Source organism: Manis pentadactyla, chromosome 11 (assembly GCF_030020395.1).
Source record: "Manis pentadactyla isolate mManPen7 chromosome 11, mManPen7.hap1, whole genome shotgun sequence".
NCBI lineage: Eukaryota > Metazoa > Chordata > Mammalia > Pholidota > Manidae > Manis > Manis pentadactyla.
The window spans coordinates 70,551,965-70,574,248 of record NC_080029.1 but is presented as its reverse complement, the minus strand read 5'-3'; positions in this window follow the sequence as shown (position 1 = coordinate 70,574,248).

Genomic DNA, 22,284 nt, shown 5'->3' with positions numbered 1-22,284 from the left:
AATGAATATTCTTCTGTTTAAGGTGGAATGTTCTGTATATATCTATTAGGTCCATTTGGTCTAATGTGCCAATCAAAGACACTGTTTCCTTATTGGATGACCTGGATGATCTATCTATTGATGTAAGTGATCTATTGATAAATGTCCCCTGCTGTTATTGTACCACTGTCAATTTCTCCCTTCATGTCTGTTAATATTTGCTCTATGGATTTAGGTGCTCATCTGTTGGTTGCATAAATATTTACAATTTGTAAATCTTTTTGCTAGATAGATTGTGCCCTTAATCATCATATAATGCCCTTTTGTCTCTTTTTACAGTCTTTCTTTAAGTCTATTTTGTCTGATATAAGTACCACTACTCCAGCTTTTTTGTTTCTTTTTGTATCAGATATCTTTTCCCATACCTTCAGTTTCAGTCTGTGTGTGTCTTTACATCCGAAGCAAATCTTTGTAGTCAGCATATAGATGGGTCTTGTTTTCTTTTTTTAATCTGTTAAGTCACCCTATGTCTTTTGACTGGAGTATTTAATCCATTTACATTTAGGTAAATTGTTGATAGTATGTAGTTATTGCCATTTTATTAGGCATTTTCTGGTTGTTTTTATCATTCTTCTTTGGTCTTCCCTTGTGTGATGGCTTTCTTTAGTGTTATGGTTGGATTCCTTTCTCTTTATTGTGTATCTATTATAGATTGTTGGTTTATGACTACCATGTAGTTTATATGTGATGTAAATAAGGTATTCACTTAGGCCACCATTCTTTGTTGGGATAAATTGCTCTGTGTGTAGGTATAGATCTGGTGTGTATGTGGGAAGAGGTGGGCTCAGGCTGTTTCTAAGTACCATCTTGGACCTATGTCCTGTGAAGATTTTAATACATGTCTTTTGGTGAATATGTGAATGCATTCTGCTGAAAATATACTTAAGAGTGGAACATACTGATTATAGGACATGTTTATGTTCATTTAGTGATAATAACAATTTTCCAAAGTTGTTGGTCCAATTTTTATTCTCATCAGAAAAGTATGATAATTTCAGTTATTTCACACCCTCACAAATATAAATTTTTATGTTTTTTAAAAAATTAGTCATTCTGATAATGATTAGTAATATATGCTTTTAATTTGCATACCTTTGATGACTATTGAGGCTTTCATATGTTATTCTTATGAAAAATATCCAGTTCAAAATTAGATCCATTTTTAAAATTGAACATTTGCTTTCATCTTATTGTTTTGTAGAAGTTCTTTATATATTGGGATACAAGCTTCATGTGAATATGTGTAATGCAAATCATTTCTGTTTTGTGTTTTCTTATCCTCTTCTTAATGTGTCTTTTGATAACATAAATTTCTAAATTTAATATTTTATAAATTTTCTTTCCATTATTTTGTGGTTATTGCTGTTGCTTACTAGTTTAAAATTTTGCATAAAGCAAGATTACAATATTTTTCAATATTATCTCATGTTGAATCTTTCTTGTTTTACCATGCACATGTAAGGTTAAAATTAGCCTGGTATTCATTTTGTTTCCATATGTGAAGTAGGATCAAGTTGCTTTTATAAAACAGAAATATTTGTTGATAAGATCACCCTTTGACCATTTTATCCAGGCATATATTTTTCAGAAGTAATATCACTCTTTCTGTAAAATTATATTTTTTAGACTCAACTCTGATGTTCTATCTATTTATGATGAGTCAGTGTTCATTCTATATTAATTAGTGTACATTTATAATAAGTCTTGACACCTGTAGTATGAGTCTTCCAACTCACTTCTTTAAGTTTATCTTGACTCTGCATGGTTTTTGGATTTTTAATTCTTATATGATTTTTGAAAATCTATGCAAATGTAAATTACCCTGTCAATTTCCACAAGAAATCTTGGTGTAATGTTTTATTTGGATTGCATTGAACATATAGATCAATTCGGAGAGAGTTAACTTCTTAAAGTCCTCTAAGCATTAATATCATATCTCTTCACTTATTAAGGTCTTCTTTAATTTTTCAATACAGTGTTCAGTTGTTTTATTGACAGAGGGCTTGCCCATCTTCCATTAGCTTTATTCTGAGGAATTCTATGTGATCTGTGCTATTGCAAATGTTTATTTCATTTTATTTCCTTTTAGCTGGCATATGGAAATTATACTGATTATATTATATCAAAAAGTCTTACTCTCTTTTTACTTGTTAAATCTCATACCATGTGTATAGTTCCTTAGGAATTATCTGAATATGAGAATCATGACATCCTTGAATACAGTTTCCTTCTTCCTTTCAAAGTTTTAACATTTCATTTCTTTTTCTTGCCTCCAAAGAAATGTTGACTAAAATAAGAATAGTGAACAATCTTTTCTTCCAGACTAGAGAACAATCTTCTTTTCCAGACTCCAGTGGGGAAAGTGTTCAATATTTCACCACTAAGTATAGTGTTAGCTCTTCTTTAAAATATTGCTCTTTTTTAGATCTTTGTCAGATTAAGTAAATCCCTCACTATTCTAAGATTGCTGAGAGGGTTTGTTGTTATTTTAGTCAGAAAAAGGATTTTAATTATATCAAATGCTTCTGCTACACAGAAAGTAGGACTTTTCTGATCTTTTCCATTCATATGTTAAATTAGAATGTTAATTTTCAAGTGTTAACACATCTATCTGTCTTAAGATATATCTCACTTTGTTATGAAGTATTATACATCACTAAACAGTGTGCTAATATCTTATTTAGAATTTTTACATTGCTTACAGAGATACTACCTTTTTTACATATTTTTTAATTGAACTATAGTTGATATACAATATGATATTGGTTCAGAGATACTACCTTTAATTTCTTTTCTTTCAATTATTCTTGTCCAGTTTGGGGGCAAGATTATGCCGACACATAAAATGAGTTAGGACATTTTGTTCTACTTCAATTTTCAAAAAATATGTTTGAAAGTGATGTTAATACTTCTTTAAAAATTTGGAAAAATCCAACAGTGAAGTAATATGGTCATGGGAGGAGATTTTTGTGGTCTGGCTTGAAATGAAGGTACTAATTATTTGACAGCTTAGGATTATTCACATTTTCTGTTTCTTCTTGTGTCAGTTTTGCTAATTTAATTTTCCAGGTAATTTGTCTATTTCATCCACATTGTAAAATATATTGACATAAAATTTTTCATAACTTGTTATTTTGTTTTATGTGTGTATAGGTTTATAACTTTCTACAATTCCTGATACTGATAGTTTTCAATTTTTACTTGCTTGATGAATTTGACTAGAGGTTTATCAAATATATTAATCTTTTTAAAGAACAAAATTTTAGATATCTAGAGTTTCTTAATTGTATGCACAAATCTATTTCACTAATACTAACTTCTGTTCTTATATGTATACATATTCTATTTAGGCAAATTTAAATTCACAAACAAAATGGGAGATTTATTTTCAATTGCATGGTGGTTAGAAATCAAAGTTGTAAAGCTTCATTCCTTTGAAATTTATTGAGGCTAGTTCTATGGGTCAGGATATAATTTATTTTGTATACTTGAAGAGAATAGGTCTTGTGTAGTTAACTATAATGTAATATAAATGTCATTTAGTTCAGTTTGGCTCATTGGATTTTTAAAATTCTTTTAAGCCTGATTTTTTTCTCTACTTCTATCAGATACTGAAAATTGCTTTAAGATACCAAAAAAAGTTTACACCTCCTTTTTGTTTATTTTTGTTATATACACATACACTATTTCAATAAATTTAGAATTTTTATATTTTCCTATTAGCATGTTATAATCATGTGATATACTTTTTAATCATTAGTGATTCTTCTTAAAGCATATTTTGTCTGACAACTGAGAAGGTTGTACTGAGACAAGTTGCTCCAACAGAGTGAGAAATAGAAATCTAATGTATATATTTATATCTACTACTTGTCTCTTAAACATTTATGATTGATATACTTTTTTCCCACTTATCAGAGTTTAAAGTTTTTGTCACATCTTACATCACTGAAATATTATTTTAAATTTTTATCTTGCCAATAGTTTACCCCTCTTCAAAAATTATTTATGTGCAATATTTCTTTTTTAAAAAATCTTGTCATTTTGCTTCCCTGTTTAAAACCATCTTTGAAATCCCTTGCCCTTGAAATAAAATAAAAAACAGTCACAGAATGTACAGGATTTGCAACATCTAGCTATTCTGCTTAACTTATTAAACTCATCTTCTATTTTAATACCCATACTATTTTAATATTTCACTCCAACCATAACATGAAAAGCTGCATGATCCATCAGGTCTTCCAGTAGTCACCGATAATGTACAGTGGGTCTTATGATAGCCTTCCTACACCAGCCACTCAAATATTCTTGATGAATCACTAGTTATTTCCTTCACTGTTTAAATATCAACTCCTTTAAAGGTCTTTTGACTCTTCTCTTTATCTATCTCCAATTTGTCTTTCAAATCAAATTAGCAACTTTTTCACTTTTCTCCACTTAGCAACTTACCTGTACTTATACTAAAGCATCCTCAATAATATACAGCAACTGTTTGTTTATATGTCTGCATTTCCAACTATACCAAGCCACTCAAGTGAAATGATTATATATTAGTTTGATATTTGAATTATATGTATTTAGAACAAATTTTGGAACTCTATGTTTTTTTAACAATTAAGAGAAAGCCCCCCACTGTATTTTACCAATATACTCCCTAAAATGATTAAACAAAACTGTGTACTTCTGAAGGCCATAGGCATTCAAGATAGACAGAAGTAGATTTGACGGCTAGCTCTGCCTTTAGGTAGCAGTGTAACATTCAGCTAGATACTTAACTTCTCTTAGTGCCTATTGTGGGCTGAATCGCATACCCTCAAAATTCATATGTTGAAATCCCAACCCCCAGAGTACCTCAGAATATGACTACATTTGGAAATAGGATGTTAAAAGGGTAATTAGTGTTAAATGAGATAATTGGAAGGGCCCTAAACCAATATGACTAATTTGTTTTTGAAAAGAGAGTAGGACACAGACATGCATAGTGCAAACACCATGTGAAAACTAAGGGAGAAAACAGCTATCTTCAAACCAAGGAGAAAGGCTCCAGAATGAAATCAATTCTACTGACACCTTGATTTTGGCTTCTCAGAACTGTGAGGAAGTAAATTTCTGTTGTTTATGCCACCTTGTCTGTGGTACTTTTTACAGTAGTCTGCTATTATAGTACGCTATGAATTGAATAATTGTTGAATGAGATAAAATATGTAACACTTTTTGCAAATTCTAGCATACAGTATGTTACCCAAGCCTTGAGTAAGAAGTGCTCTAAATTTTAAAATTAGTCAAAATTATTTTTTTAGCTTCTCTGCCATTTTTAAACCAACATTTTATTTTAGAACAGTTTTAGATTTACAGGATTATTGCAATATACCAGAATTCCAGTATACACCACACTCAGTTTCCCTATCGTTAACATATTAGCATGGTATTTGACACAATAAATATTAGTACATTATTATTAAAGTCTACTTTTTAATGTACCTAAAATTTTTATCTTATAATATTGCCTATTACAATTTTATAATGTTAGAGCTTAAAGGCCCTTAAATATCATTTACTTGAACCTCTGTTTTGGCCAAAAATAAATCAGCATGAAGCATAAATTATTTTTATATTAAAATACATATATTTATATGTAAAATACATATGTAAAATAGGTATGTTTGAGAAAGGACAAAACTTTTGTCTCCTGATTCAAAGGCCAGAATTATCTTCTTATGTTTGACAGTATTGGTTAAATGGTTAAACTACCTGATCCTTGAATAGTTAATTGATGAATTAACTCACTGTGAAAATCTCACTGTTATTTTTACATCTTTCTCATATTTATTTAAATATCTGATTAGCCTTCTTTTATTACTTTTTTTCTTTTGAAAAACTGAATAATCTTCTACATGTTTATTATCTACAGGTGCTACTTTTACCCTTCTCATCAAGCCATTCTCTGATTTATCCATCAGTTTCTACATTAAATGTAGAAAGCTAAAACTCTAGTAGTAGACTTTAGTCTGTTTTTTCTGAGTTTTTGAATCTTGTAGCTATTTCTCAGTTTCTATTTATAACTACCTCTTCATGCCAACCCTCTACCCTCCACCTCTTCATTAGCCTCACTATTCCTTGGGATCCCCCCTTCTTGCCTCAATATCAATTTCAGTGTCATCATTAGGTGACAGATTGCAGAATCATTACCAGCAGCAGTATCCTCGCAGCACATTACAGTCTGACACTAACTTCCCTAATAGTTTGACTTCTACCAGGACTCTTAAGTTGAAATTTCATTTTAGTGGAACAGCATTCTGAAATTTTAGAGATAGAACATTAATGCAGTTTCAGGTCAGAAATAACTACATAGTGCCATTCCATCCTTTTTCAATATTGTCTATTTTTTCCTTACAGAGTATTTATTTATTTTTAATATATTAGTGTGATTATGGTAATATAAAGAAGTACCAATGACGTTAATTTATTTAGATTGACGATACCCAATTCTGCTGAGTCAATAGAATCTTTAGAGGGTGTGTGTGTGTGTGTGTGTGTGTGTGTGTATGTATATATATTTCCCCCCTCTTCCTACCATTCCCCTGCCTCTTGCCAGTTTCCACTAACAAACACTTATGTGGATTAAGCCTGGAATCTACTTAGAAAAAGCTCCTGAAATGAGTCAGTGATAGCTATGATTGTTAACCACTGGTTTAGGGAAAACTGTTGTAATCCTGTGTCAAATAAAGTCACCCTAACTTGTCCATTATCTACAGAGTAAGATATCCAGTACCCACTCAGATTTCTGTGATTTTTTTCATAGTTATCTCTGGTTTCAATGTTTTCCTTTCTCTGAAGAGATTCAGTTTAGTGGTATCTCATCATCCCACATGTGTTGTCACTGTTTCTTACTGCATAAATACATATGGAATGAAATAATTTTCCTTTTATAAACATATCTGTATACATGTACACACATAGACATACTCATAGAAGACATTTAGGTATTGAACTTTACTGAATAGCTATATATATAATGATTTATAGCAAACAAGTAACTTAAAAATAAACATTTAACATTTTTCTTTAAAAAGAAACCATTCATTTTCCTAATCTATTTTGCAGTTTGGGCTCTGATCTCTTGCCAGTTGTTAGCCTCCTTTCCATTTTTCTCTCACCCATCCTTTCCAGAAAGAATGAAGAAAAAAAAGTCCACTCCTTTTTTGTTTGTAAACTTATGATGTCCTATAAAATATTTACCCTTGGTTACTATTGTTTAGGTCAAGAATGGGACAGACTAGAGTGCCACTGTGAAAATCCCTACTGGTTTTGCATATCAAATATTTTATTTACATTTTTTTAGCTTTTCCAATTATTTCTTTTTTTTAATTAAGTATCATTGATATACAGTCTTATGATGATTTCACATAAACAACACGGTGGTTTCAACATTCACCCATATGATCAAGTCCAAACCCCCATCCATTGCAGTCACTGTCCATCAGCATAGTAAGATGTTATAAAGTCATTAAAGTCTTCTCTGTGCTGTACTGCCTTTTCCTCAACTAACCTACATTGTGATTGTGAATTATAGTGTCCTCAAATCCCCCTCTCCCTCCCAAACCACCCTCCCAAGCCCCATCCCCTTTAGTAATCACTAGTCCCTTATTGGTGTCTCTCAGTCTACTCCCATTTTGTTCCTTTGGTTTTTCTTTATTGTTATACTCCACAAATGAGGGAAGTCATTTGGCATTTGTCTTTTCTGCCGGCTTATTTCACTGAGCATAGTACCCTCTAGATCCATCCATGTTGCTGCAAATAATAGGATTTGTTTTCTTCTTATGGCTTAATAATATTTCAATGTGTATATGTACCACTTCTTCTGTATCCATTCATCTACTGATGGACACTTAGGTTGTTTCCATATCTTGGCTTTTGTAAATAGTGCTGTGATAAACATAGGGGTGCATATGTCTTTTCAAATCAGGGTGTTATTTTCTTCAGGTAAATACCTAGGAGTGGAATTACTGGGTCAAATGTTATTTGCACTTTTAGTTTTATGAGGAGCCTCCATATTGCTTTCCACATGGTTGAACTAGTTTACATTCCCACCAACAGTGTACATGGGTTCCCCTTTCTCCACAGCCTTGCCATCATTTGTTGTTTCATTTCTTTTGCGTAGTGGCCATCCAAACTGGTGTGAGGTGATATCTCATGGTGGTCTTAATTTGCATTTCCCTGATGATTAGTGATGTGGAGCATCATTTCCTGTTGGCCATCTGAATTTCTTCTTTGGAGAAGTGTCTGTTCATAACTTCTGACCATTTTTTAATTGGGTTATTTGTTTTTTGAGTGTTAAGCCATGTGAGTTTTTTAATATATTTTGTATGGTAACCCCTTATTGAATAAATCATTTATGAATATATTTTCCAATATTGCAGTATACCTTTTTGTTATACTGATGATGTCCTTTGCTGTGCAGAAGATTTTAGTTTGATGTACTCCCACTTGTTCATTTTTTATTTTGTTTCCCTTGGCCAAGAAGATGGGTTCAGGAAAAAGTTGCTCATGTTTATATTCAAGAGATTTTTGCCTATGTTTTCTTCTAAGAGTTTTATGGTTTCATGACATATTCAGGTCTTTTATCCATTTTGACTTTACTTTTGTGTATGGGGTTAGACAATAATCCAGCTACATTCTCTTGCATGTAGCTGTCCATTTTTGCCAACTCCAGTTGTTGAAGAGGCTATTTCCCCATTATATATCCATGGCTCCTTTACCTATATATTAATTGACCATATATACTTGGGTTTATATGTGGGCTCTCTAGTCTATTCTATTGGTCTATGGGTCTGTTATCATCTAATCTACTCTTAAATCCATCCATTATATGTTTCATTTCAAATACTTTATTCTTCAGCTCTGAGTGGCTTTTCTTTAGGATTTCTATCTCTTTGTTGAAGTCCTCCCTAAGACCTTGATTAATTTTCTGTAAACCTGAGAGCATGTTTATGACTTTTATTTTGAAATCTTTATCAAGAATAATGGTGATTTCAGATTCACTAAGCCCTCTTTCTGCTGTTTTTCCTTGTAATTTTGTTTGGAATAAATTCCTCTGTCTCTATTTTTGTAGTGTTTTTATGGGATAATAGATTTGTGTAGGAGGTGTTTTATATTGCCCAGAAGCTCAATTTCCTGTGCTGGATCTCCAGCTGTTAGTGTGAAGTGGGTGTGGCAGCTTTCTGCCTTGCTCCTAATGATCTGATTTCAGGTGGGCTATGTTGGCCATCAGCTGATTGCAAGAGAGAGATAATACTCTCTGGAGCTATCATGGACAGAGCCACCCTCCAGGACAGGGCCTGCTGTGATGGAGTGAGCTGCTGATGAACAGGACCGGTGCCTGCTGGGAGATAGAGCTCCTGGTACTGGGCTTCATGTGCATGGGGAAGTGTGTGGACCACCACCCCCATCTATCCTGTTGCAATGACTGGGGCCACTGGCAAACAGAACTGGTGCCTGCATAGGGAAAGAGCTCCCAGGGCTGGTGCCTGCAAGCAGCTCCCTGCCTGGCCCAAAATAGGACTTAGCAGGCTGGGGGTTCTCCCTCTGCCTACCTAGGAACAGTGATTTCACTGCCAGCCACCAGACCATGTGCTGCCTCTAGGAGTCTCCAGACTATGTTGCCAGCGAGTAGAGTGGAGCATCTGAAGCTCCTGAGGGCTCCCAATCTGTTGGGCTGAGGGCAGGCTGGGAAGGTATTGCCCATCTGACCTTTCTCCTAAACAGAGAGCACTGTACAATCCTTGCCCCTCTGGTACCCCTTCACTACTGAGAAGTCTTTCAAACTTCCCCCTCTCCTTTCTTTCTCAGGGGGACTAGTAGAGCATGCCTCTTCTCCACAGGCAGCTGGGATCTCAGACTCCCCAAATGTTCCACCAGTCTCTGTTGTCCAGCTCCACCATTTACCAAGGTACCATGTAATGTGGGCTCATATTCCAGAGCAGATCTCCAGGGCCAGGTGTTCAGTGGTTCTGAGCTCCTACTCCCTCCCTGCTCCATTCCTCTTCCTCCCACCTTTGGGCCAGAGTTTGGAGAGGACTTGGGTCCCACTGGATCATGGCTTTGCCACTTTACTCTTTCTGTATGGTCTTCTCTTCTGCTCTAGATGCAGGGGGTCAGTTCTGTTCAAGTCATTTTCAGGCCTAGTTGTATTTGCTGTATTTTCATGTTCTATGTGATTTGGGAGGAGGTTTTGCCTTGCCTTCCTATACTACATCTTTTTTCCTAGAATTCCCTGTACGTATTCTTTTTAACCCTCATGAAAACACTGTTAAATTTGTTTTCTCATTGTTCAGATATGTAAATGGAGGTACCAATAATTCAAACAACTAAATCCTGTCATATACTATGTTAAAAAGTGTAAGAGCAGAAATTTGAATCTAAATATAAACTCCAAAACCTGGATTCTTTTTACATCTGCACTCCCGTTATTTTTACATCTGCACTCCACTTCTTTAGCTAGAGTCTTAAAGTGGTTCATTCAGTACTACTCGCACCATCAATTTTGCTCCAGCCTACTGAACATGGACGGAGCAGTAAATTTCCTAGGAAAGCTGCAGCAATCTGGACAGTGGCAGGAAGGCAAATTGGCAAAGTTATTGGTGATAGTTGCCATTTTGACAGATGTAACAGCTACTGGCATTAATTCATCTGCCCACTTAGCTGGTATACCTGCTAACTCATATTATCACCATTCAAAACACGGTTGGATGGTGGAGCTCAAGTTATCAATAAGATAAAATTTGTCTCACTTCAGTTGCCTAAACAGATATTATGTGGTCACCATATGCCATCATAAAATAAAATTTTTGTGTTTATAAGCCACTAAGTTTCTTTTCACAAAGACCAACCCTTTTTCTTGACTTTCTTTGTATGTAAATGATCCAAGGATTTGATTTGTACTCTACTATCTTTAGCAACAACCCTAACACAGATGAATAAAATAAACTTCAGTCCATCAAGAACTATACTATTTTGAAGATATGGAGAAACCCTTACTTCTTTATATTATTAAAAATTCTGAAAAGGGCGAAGTTTAACTGACTACTTTACATTTTGTTCAATTTGTCCTAAAGCTATTGAATATTATAACACAAATTCATAGAAAGTTAGTTTGCTAACATATAAACAAAAAAATCAAGTATACTTGGGATTATATTTTTCTCATATGTCTTAATTTTCAATTGTAATAATGATGTATCTATCTAGAAATAGTCTTTCACAATAACAAAGTGAAACACATTTTTTAAGCATTTTCTTCTTTCTTTTGGCTCATTCTTATTTTCTCTGTACTTTGTATAGCCAGCAACAAATCAAAAACTCTAAAGACTGAGAAAGCTCTGAAATAAAAGGTTTTGTTGAGCCTTTCAGATGCTAGCCAGGTAAAGGACTGAGTCTCAGTCCTGAGACAGAAAGTTTCTGCTTCAACAGCAACAAGGCCAAGTAACAGAAAAAACTTAACCACCAGGCTCAAGAAATGGGGTAAATTTATAAGCAGTCTCAAGGAAAAAAGTTCTTTAAATTCTCATTGGCTGCAGATAAGGAAGGCAGGTCATGAAAAGTGAAGGAAGTCCAAGGATCAGTGATCGGTCCATAGAGAAAGCTTGTGGATTGGTTGCTGATGACGGTCAGGTGTTGTTCATGCATAAAGGGAACGCAGTGGTTCTGGGGACCTTCTAGGTAATTGTTGGAAGGATTTCATCCAGGGAAATGGAGTTTCTGATTAGCTACAGCTCACAGCAAATATGAATTTCCTTCCCTTGTCTCTCATTCTTTGACACTTACATCACTTAATTTTAGGACATTTCAGAATTTTTTTTATCACCAGCTATCATAGTATATAAGAGAGACTGATGCTTCTCTATGTCATATCTGATGTTGGCCTGAGGAAGGCAAACTGATGAAGTTTACATAGGCTTCAAAATCTCCATACCAACGCAGAGCTCTAAAGTGCTCAGGACCATGTCTGACTATCAGTAAACACTGAGTAATTGGTAGTTCTTACCGTTGTATATTTGACTACATATAACACTTGCTTTACTCTTTTATAAGGACTTAGAGCTAAGAAAACTATGTATCTTAATGATTTCTTAGTGAAGAAACCACAACACTATAAAATTTTAAGCCTAGAAATTTGTTTACTTCTGATTTTGTTCCTTTCATCATTTATGGTGGGACCTATTTAGATAACCTTTAAAAATATGATTTTTCTACATCTTATACTATAAAGATGGGTAGCTCTTCATACTAAACCATTTCCTTCAGAATTATTTCTTACAGTTTAGAGAATTTTAGGTTAATTACTCTAATGTCACAGATTCAATTCAAAGGAACAGAGAGGTGTTCCCCCCCACACACATGGATTCAGCACTCATCTCTTAGATGGTCTTCTTTTCAAATACTGGCCAGGGAGCAGATACTTTCATTCTGAAAGCAGATACTTTCACAGGGATTCAGATACACACATAACAGTGTACCCATTTGTTGAATTTTACTTATATTTAATGGGTAGACAGAGAATTTTATTTTCTACTAGCAAAAGCAGGATGGGAAGTGGTCTTTGGAATGGGTGACAGTTGACAGCTTCTGCAAATAGCCACCGTGATTCTGCACCTGGTGACAATGCCTAATGCTGCAGCTCCATGAAATTGTACTGGCTGGGGTCCAACCTGCCTGTTGGAATTCAAAGAACTCATCTGGATAGAGCTTCTCTAAAACTGGCCTGAATGGAGATCACAGACTGGAAGAGTCCTTCAGATTCTAGGTATTGTGTACCTTTTATAAAGGTCAGGCCATGACATGGACAAAAGAAAAATATTGTCTATATTGACCGATTGTTTTTCCCATTGCTATAGATGTAAAGGAAGAGACAGAAATCATGAAATGAAAGAGCCATAAATCAGAAAGACCCTTTATGTCTTAACCATGTTATTTATATTTTATATTTATGAAAATCATTTTCCTAAAGACTTCTGTTTAAATTAGGGGTCTAAAAAGCATTGTATTAGGAGATGGGTTACTTACATGAAGGAAAACTAATAATTTAGTCATTCTTTTTCATATATAATTATCAGCTTTATGGAGACATTAGATTAAAAGTTATGAAATATGAATATGTTGACTCTTTGTTTAATAGTCAGGTAATTGATTTTTTTGAGTGCTTTATTTCTTACCTTAAGGAATCAAGGAGAAGCTTCAAGTTTCTTGAGCTAAGCCTTGGTGGGCTACCACCAACAAAGGGCAGTGCAACTCTCCAAGCTTAAAAATCACTGCAGCCTGTCTGTGAGCACAACATACAATCTCTTAGGCTGATGAATTACCCCCTGGAAGCCCCATTATACAGCATAGCATCAAGACTTAGGGAGCTTCTTACAAACAGCCATGCTTGGAAAAATGAGGATCATAGCAAGAGATCAATTAGCTCTCATCTGAGAGAGTAAAAGGACTCCTCCCATTGTGCCTCCCTATTGACCTTAGACACTGCCTCTCTGTCAGTCAAGGCAGGTTAGGTTATGTGGTAGTACCAATCAGTTCAAACGCCTTCTGGCTTACATCAATCAAGATGTATTTCTTACACCACATGGGTAGATTTTCTTCTTAGAAAGGCTGATGGAGTAGGGTCAGTCTGAAACATTGCTTATTATTGTAACAAAGGGAAAGGAAAATTTGATCTTACTCTTAAATCTGAAAGCTTTTGCTCCAAAGTGACAGGTCACTTTTGCTTACATTTTATTTCTAAGCAAGTCACATGATGCCCCAGTTAGCTTTTACTAGATGGTACAAGAAAAGTTAAGCCATTTTTTTCTAGCTTAAAAGTGCTTCTAGGCTAGTAATATACCCAGATGCCTGAGAGAACCAAATATAAATTGTTTCCAGAAGACAAACCTTCATTTTGCATCTCTACAGGCTCAGACCTACAAATATTTCAAGGGAAATGGTCAGGTCATGGTCAGATATTACTAAGCACAATAGAAAAACCCAATATAGCGTAAACATAGTCCCTAAAACTTCACATCAAAATGATCAGAGTAATGTATAGAATATAAAATAAGTTTACAGTGTTTGAAAAAAAAAGTGTGAGAACATCTTTGGGCAACTGTAGCATGCCACTTTTACAACTTTAAGGGAAAGTATTTGAAAAAAATTATAATTTCAAAAGATGAAAAAATGATTCTACATTGATTCAGAACAAACTCCTAGCAAACAAGGAATAGAAGTTTACTTAACCTAAAAAACGGTATCTTCAAAATCCTAAAATAAATTCCTTTATATATGTAGATATATAGTAAGCTTTCTATTTGAAATCAGGAAGATAGCAAAGGTGCTTATTCACATCATACCCATTAAATACTCTGTTGGAGGTAGTAGCCAGATCATTAAAAAAAGAAAAGGGAAGAAAAGTAAGTGTAAAAAAAAAAAGTCTACTATTATTTGCAGATAATACATCTGGGTTTACAGAAAATCCAATATATATTTGGAACAGAAATTTATTAACTTAAAGAATTAAATTTTAGAACAGAAAGTTTGTTAACTTAAAGAATAGCAATTTTTAAGATATACAGTCAATATATAAACATCAAACTATATTCCAAGAATCCAATTATATCCTATCAAAAAACAAAAATAGGAAGATTTTATTAATTTCAACTGTACAAATTACATAGAAGTGAATTTAACAAAAGTCACACACAGAAAAACTTTTAAAATACAGGAAAACATTAAAGAAGCTATAAAGAGAATAAAATATATTTTCTTATCATGGAAGACTTAATATTGCATGGTTATCAATCCCCACCCCTACTGCCCAAGTTTCTGTGGAATTATTGCAGAGTAAGAAATTTCCTCCACCCCTCAAGGTTCTTCTCACTAGGCTAAGAATCAAATTGAAATGAGACAGATTAACAAGAGAAAAAAACCAAAGTTTAATTACATGTGTGTGGAGGCCCAATAATGTAATAGAGACCCAAAGAAATGGCCAAGACAGGTAGCTTTTTTACTAGACAAAGAAACATGATTCTGTGAAAAACTGACAGGAAAAAGAAAATTTAATGTTTGGGAGCTTCTTTTAGCAAGGAATTCTAAACAGCATGTTGGCTGGCTGTAAATTAGTAAAAAAGTAACAAGATTTGTTCATGCAGCCTTCTCCACTCTAAATTCCCTATCTGGTGATAAGGATGTCTTCTATGTTCCAGAAGCAGGGAAAGTACCTTTCACAGAGAGATTTATTTCCTGGTTTCAAGGTGAGGAGGACAAAGGGGGCTCAGAGAATGCCTCCTGCTTCTGCTGTTTCTCCTGTTGTCTCAGTTCAAAGTCATCAATATTTCAAAGTGGCACATTTTGGGGCAGCTTGCCTTTGGTCCTTACAGAGCCAGTGTAATCTAAATAAAAATCTCAATAGGCTTATTTTTGTGGACTTGACATGCTAACTCTCATATTTATATTAAATCCCCAAGGACCAAGAATAAGACACTCTCTTGAAGAAAAAAAGAAGTTGGAGGACTTACTCAAAGAGATGCAAACAATTATTATAAGGCTATAATAACTAAACCAGTGTGTTTTTCATGTAGAGATAGCAAACAGATCAATGGACAAGGCTATAAGATCCAGAAGCTCTCCATAATATAAGACACATATATTACTTTCCTAGGGCTGCTGTTACAAAATACCACAAAAAGAAATTTATTGTTTCCCAGTTCTTGAGGCTGAAAATCTCAAATCAAAGTATCAGCAGGGCTCTTCTTCTGAAATCTGCAGAGGAATCCTTTCTAGACTCTTCCCTAGCTTCTTACTATTTGCAGGCAATCTTTGGCAATTCTTGGCTTATCGATGTATCGTTCCAATCCTTTGGTTTAAATGGCATTCTCTCTGTTTCTTTATCTTCACGTCAGCATCTTCTAATAAGTATACCAGTCATGTTAGACTAGGGCCCCATCCTACTGCAGTATGACTTCATCTTAACTAATTAAATCTACCATGATCCTATTTCCAAAGAAGGTCTGAAGTACTGGGGCTTAGAACTTTAACATATGAATATCTGGGGGACTTAATTCAATCTATAACAATAGATTAACAATCAATAACACTAAAATAATTCTTTGAATTTACTTAACACATTGAGTATGTGTAAGGAGTATGGCTAGTCTGGAAAGCTAGTGAGCCCCCTTAATAAACACTTTTCAACAGCATGGCTCTGTATCCCCTAGGTGCCTTTGCTTACATTCTGTTAACAGAAATTAGAAAGATGCAGTACGTGTCTCAAATAACAAAAACAGTGATTTTTTAAAAATTGTTTACTAACTCACCACAGATAATGAGGTCAAAATGAAAAGTTAAAACACTATTATACTGCCATTAAATAATAATTTGTCTCAACCTTCCATCTGGGAGAGAAATACGAGCAGTTTGTTCTGTACAACACTGGAATTTTATAAGCAAGATAAGTAAATTATTGAAGAGGTTATTTTAAATAGAACATTTTCAAAGCTTTGGATATGATTGCCCAATTTGATTATTTTTAGATGTTATGTGAAAAATAAACAATAACTTCAACAAAAAGTAAATAACCCATTTTAGATAAGAGAATATAATTAGAAAAATTAAAGTATATAGTCAAGTAAAACTTTTGAATATTCATAACACAATAGTGGTTTTCCATTTAGTTTCCAGTATATACAAAAAAGAAAATTCAACAACACTCACCCATCTACTCCAACCAGAATAAAGTGGGATGTTTCCTCACCAGCTCACCTCCTAACTTCACTTCATCACTGAGGCTCAACTGCACTGCATTTTCCTGTATTTTATGCACATAATTATAATGCATTTTGCTTAAAGCTTTGCAACTCAGGTATATACACTGCATAATTGAATTCATTTTTTGTTGCCAAATTTAGTAAGCAATCCTGTATTTTCCAGTCACATACAGTCAGTCTTAGGAATCTTAGGCCACCCTCATAGAATTGGTGTAGTCGTTTGCTATGAGGGTACACATTAACAATTTGATAACAATATTACATATACACTGGGATTAAATTGTGCCATGAATGGATGACAGATGGCGGGAGCCAGGTTTCTCAGTGTTGGAGTAGGCGATTACAAGTAAGGGGAGAGGGCTAGAAAGGTCATGTGCTAATACATCTGATTGGAAGACGTCAGTATGAACTCATATTTCCCTTAATATAGATATAGATGTGTATGTATAGAAATATTTATATGCACAGTATGCACATGTATATTTATCCTTGCTTTGTCAGAAAACTTTGTAGAGAATTTAAAGGAAAGACACCCTAGTAGCAAAAAGCACATCTACCTTCCATATGTTGATTTCTAGTAGTTTTCTATAGTAAAAGGAACCAGGGTTCTTTGTAGAATTGGTGAATGCTAGCATTTGGACAGTAAATATGCAAGGTAAGCCTGAAACATCTTGTAATGACTGACATAGGGAAATCCTAAATACAACACACACACACACACACACACACACACACACACACAAAAGGGAGTATATCAAAAGGGCATAGGAGCCAAATGAAAGAGCTCCCAATGGCAAAGCTGGAACAATTTGAGAAATAAAACAGTGTTGGATTATAACCCGAAATACCAAGTAAATATCTACAAGTCCACATTCATGTAAGTGACTGAATAAGTAAATAAATGGAGAAGTGTTCATTCTCCCATGCAGAAAAATTCTAATTTATTATGTGATACTACAGTATGCTTGCAGCCCTGCAGGGTGAAAATCCAACACAGGTTTCACTAGGTAAAATTCAAGATGTGAACAGGGCTGCGTTCCTTCTGGAGGTGATAGGGCTCAATCCCTTTCCATGCTTTTGCCGGCTTTAGGAAGCCACCCATATATCTTGGCTCATGGCCCCTTTTCCATCATCAAAGCAAATAACTCAGTGCATCTCAATGACTATGCTTCCATAGTCAAATCTTTTTCTGCCTTTCCTCTACTTTCAAGGACCCTTGTAATTAATTGAGTCCAAATGGATAATCCAAGATAATCTCCTTATTTTGAGGTCAACTGATTAACAACCTAAATCCAGTTGAACTTTAATTTCTCTTTGCCATGTAAAATGGTGTATTGACAGATTCTGGAGATTAGGACACGGATATCTGTGAGGGGCCTTTCTGTGCTTACCACATCCTTCAAGGAAGTGGAGCATAACTCCCCATTTCTTTATTGTGAACTATGCAGAGTGACTTGCTTCCAAAGAGTAAAATAGGAAAGAGGGATAAAAGAACAAGTTTACTGTTGGAGAAACCTGTTCTATATTTACTCAACCACATGATAAAGGTTAACATCAACAGTGATGTCATGTTAACTCTGTGTGTGTGTGTGCGTGTGTGTGTATATATATACATACATGACTTGATGTGATTAAAATGACAGTTTACCTCTGTGGTCTTCCTTCCAAAAATACATAGCCCCAGTTTATTCACAAGAAAAATGTGAGACAAATCTCAGCTAAGGGACATTTTCCAAAATACCTGTACTCCCAAAATGCTAAGGCCATAAAAAACAAGGAAAGTCTAAGCTATCACAGCCAAGAGAAAGATAAGGAAATGTGATGAGCAAACATAAAATGCATCCTGGATGAAATCCTAGAACAGAAAAGTAGCACTAGAAAAACCAAGGAAATCTGAGTGAAGTATGGGCTTTATTCATTAATAGTGTATCAGTATTGGTTCATTAGTAATAACAAATTTACCATACTGATGTAAGATGCTAATAATAGGGAAAATTTGGTGTGGATAGGTAGAAACTCTTATTAAAATCTTCACAATGTTTCCATAAATCTCAAAGTACTCTAAAATTAGTGTTGTTTCTTTGTTTTGTTTTAAATGACATGTAAAGCCATAAATACCTTACTGGAGAAGCCAAGAGAAGTGCCTAACCCAACTGGGAGGGGGTTAAAGAGCACCTCCTTCCAGTGGAGTCAACTTATAAAGAGAATACTATGGGATGACAAGAAACAGGCTGTGTCCATCCTGATGCTATTCCAGGTAGAGAACATTAATTCATGGAATAGCACGTTTGAGCTAAACTAGCAAAACTAAATAATGTGAATGAGACAAAATCATGAAACAAAAAATTCAGTCAGAGAATATTAAGTAAAAGGTGGAAGAGTAGAAAGGAACAAGGCTATGTAGGACCCGATGTTAAGGCTTTGGAAGATGGTGTATTTCAAAATTTTAAAAAAACAACAAAGTACAGCCTCCTCTGATAAGAGGCTTATACTTGAGTTTAAACCTAAATCCAACCCATTGAGATTTAAGCCACTTTTGCTTGATTTGTTTTCAGGAAAGCAACTTGGTTAAAGCATTGAGTCACCTGAGAAATTAGATTTTCTTTAGACTTATTTCCCTCATGATTGGTCATCATGCCCTCAGGCCAGCCAGAGGCTAGCAAACAGGCCTAGGCCTGGGTACCTGTTTCAAAGGCTAATATTTACTGTCTGGCCTTTTAAGAAAAAGTGCTGATCCTGCTCTAGAGATAATTTTTTTCCTTACTAAAAATGACATAGAAACCAAAACAGTGTAAACCATATTAAAATATAGGGTTTTTTAATTAACATCTAAATATTTGGCATATTTTATTTATATGGGGTTGCAACTTCTATAATGCTGAGATGAGGCCTATTTTCTACTGTCTTGTTATGTAATGCTATTGTAGTCATTGCAACACTAAGAGATTATTGAAGTCACTATTTTAGATAAAATAACAAAAAGAATAATGATTTCTGGAAGAATGAACAAAACTAAGGAAGTAAATAAAAGAATGAAGAACACTACATCTTAAGTTCAAAAGAGAGTTCTAGATTGCTAGGACATGTAGTATTACTATATTTTCTAATGCCAGAATTCTAAATGTATGTCCTGAGGAGGAACTTAATGATTCATACCTGTGTTTTTCCCTACAAATATCTACCGAAAGTAATTTAAAGAGTCCCAGTATTGGAACTGCCAATGCCTTCCAAATAATTTATAGATTGGGAGGCAGGGGCTGAAGGGCCCCCACCCATAAGATGGCGAACCTCCTGCTTCTCTTCTGGGTCCTCGGTTCCCGCCGGTGCCACCTGAACCCCAATCACCCCTCACCATCCTCCTGTTGGATTCTCCCAGAGGAGGACGCCGCCCCAAATCACTCACGAAAGGCGTCTCTTGATGCAACAAGCAAGAGGAATTTATTCAGGAACCAGCTAGCTGGGGTCCAAGTTAGCCCGACGCAGCGGGTCTCAACAAGGACCCCGAGCACTCAAAGCCAACGGTTTATATAGCATTTTCAAAACACTTAACTCTTAGTAATTTTCCACAGCTGCACATTATCTTTGCAAGACAAGACCACTCCTCAATTGTTAGGGAGGTTCTGCATGATAAGCTTGGTAAGTAGGATTAACTGACCAAGGTTAGCTGACCGAAGGCTACAGCTGCCCCCATCCCGCTATTCATGATAAACTTGTTTTCCAAGGCCTTACCCAGTTCCAGTTTTTTTCTTTTAAGTCACAACCTCAGAAAACTGCTTCTAGGCCCTTAAGATGGCTACTCTTATGCTAACTTATTCTCATTCTTACACTCCCAATCCCAGCACCTAGCCAATAGCCACCAGCCCCGTAGAAGTAACACCACAATCACCCCATGCCCCTTCCTATATAACCCAGCACCTTTCCCTAATAAAGCGGAATTCTCCGGTGAATTGCTGCTGTGTGTCGCTCCTTCCTTTCATTGGTGCCGAAACCCGGGAGACAGGACACCCCAGCTGGGCCCCGTCTTCCCCGACACCAGCAGCAGCTTGCCCTCGTCCTCTTTTTCCGGCGCTGGCTCCTCACACTCACCACTCCTCTCTGGCCTTTGGGTAAGTTTTCCCCCGGAGTGGGCCGCTCTTCCCCGACGAGGAGGGAACTCTCCCCACCTCAGGCCTTCACGGCTGCGGCGGACCCTCAGGACCCCCTCCAACAGCCATAAACGAGGTGACTCCTTTGCGGATGAGAACGCTCCCTTCACCCCCCCTCCTCCTTCCGTTCCTTCCACCGAAAATTCCTTCCGCCGAAAACTCCTAATACTAGGTTCCTCGGACTCCGGCACTCTGCCTTCTTAGAGAAGTCTGGGTGACGACCCACACTTCCTAAGAAACCGACTCGTATACGAGTTTCCGCAGACCCCCAAGGATCATCGGGGATGCCCTTTGTCTCCTTGCGGTCTGCTCCCAGTCCGAGGATCTCCTTCGTCTTCCCCTGTTTGTCTCCTTCTCTGTCCTTTAGCCATGGGAGCCTCCTCATCCCTCCCTGGAAGCTCACCTCTTGAACGCCTGCTCAAGCATCTAGCCACCCTCTCCCTGACGCCTGATATAAAACCAAAACTTCTCCGCAAATACTGCTCCCAAGATTGGCCGACATGCCCCCTAGACAATAACAACCAATGGCCCGCAGGGGGAGCTCTTGATCCTAACATCACTCGCCATCTCTTTAACTACTGCCAGCGCCTGAAAAACTGGAAGGAGATTCCCTATACCGAAGCTTTCCACCTCCTCCCCCGGCCTCCCCCCAAGTTCTCCTAGCCTGCAAACCATCTCCCCCGCAAAAGCCTCCCTTTCACTCCCTTCCGCCTCCTACAACCCCTCCGCCCTCTTCCCCCGTGACCGCCGCCTCCCTCTCCTCTCCCACAACAGCCCTTCCCCCTTCCTCCACCACCATCTCCTCCCCCACCTCACCCCCCTTGCAGTTCAAGCCTGAGCCTTTCAGCCCCCCTCCAACTAATTTCCAGGAGCATCCTCTGTGTTTGCCCCCATCACCTGTTTCTCCCCCACAGACTGAGCCTGAACCCTTCAGTCCTCCTCAGACTCGGTCCCGAGGGCCTCCCAAAATTATTGCTCCCCTTCAAGAAGTAGCAGGATCCGAAGGCATCGTGCACGTTCACATCCCTTTCTCCTTAGGAGATTTAGCCCAACTGGAGAAATGCCTAGGTTCCTTTTCCACTGATCCCACAACATATATCAGGGAGTTTCAATGGACCCTCCAGTCATACAGTCTCACACATCATGACATTTTCATGCTCCTGGCCAATACCCTCCTTCCTGAAGAGCATAGACGAGTTTGGGACTTTTGCCCAAACGCACGCCACTGAAACCCACAGGACTGACCCCACCTATCCCCCTGGCCCCACCACTGTCCCCGAACAAGACCCACACTGGGATTATAACACCGC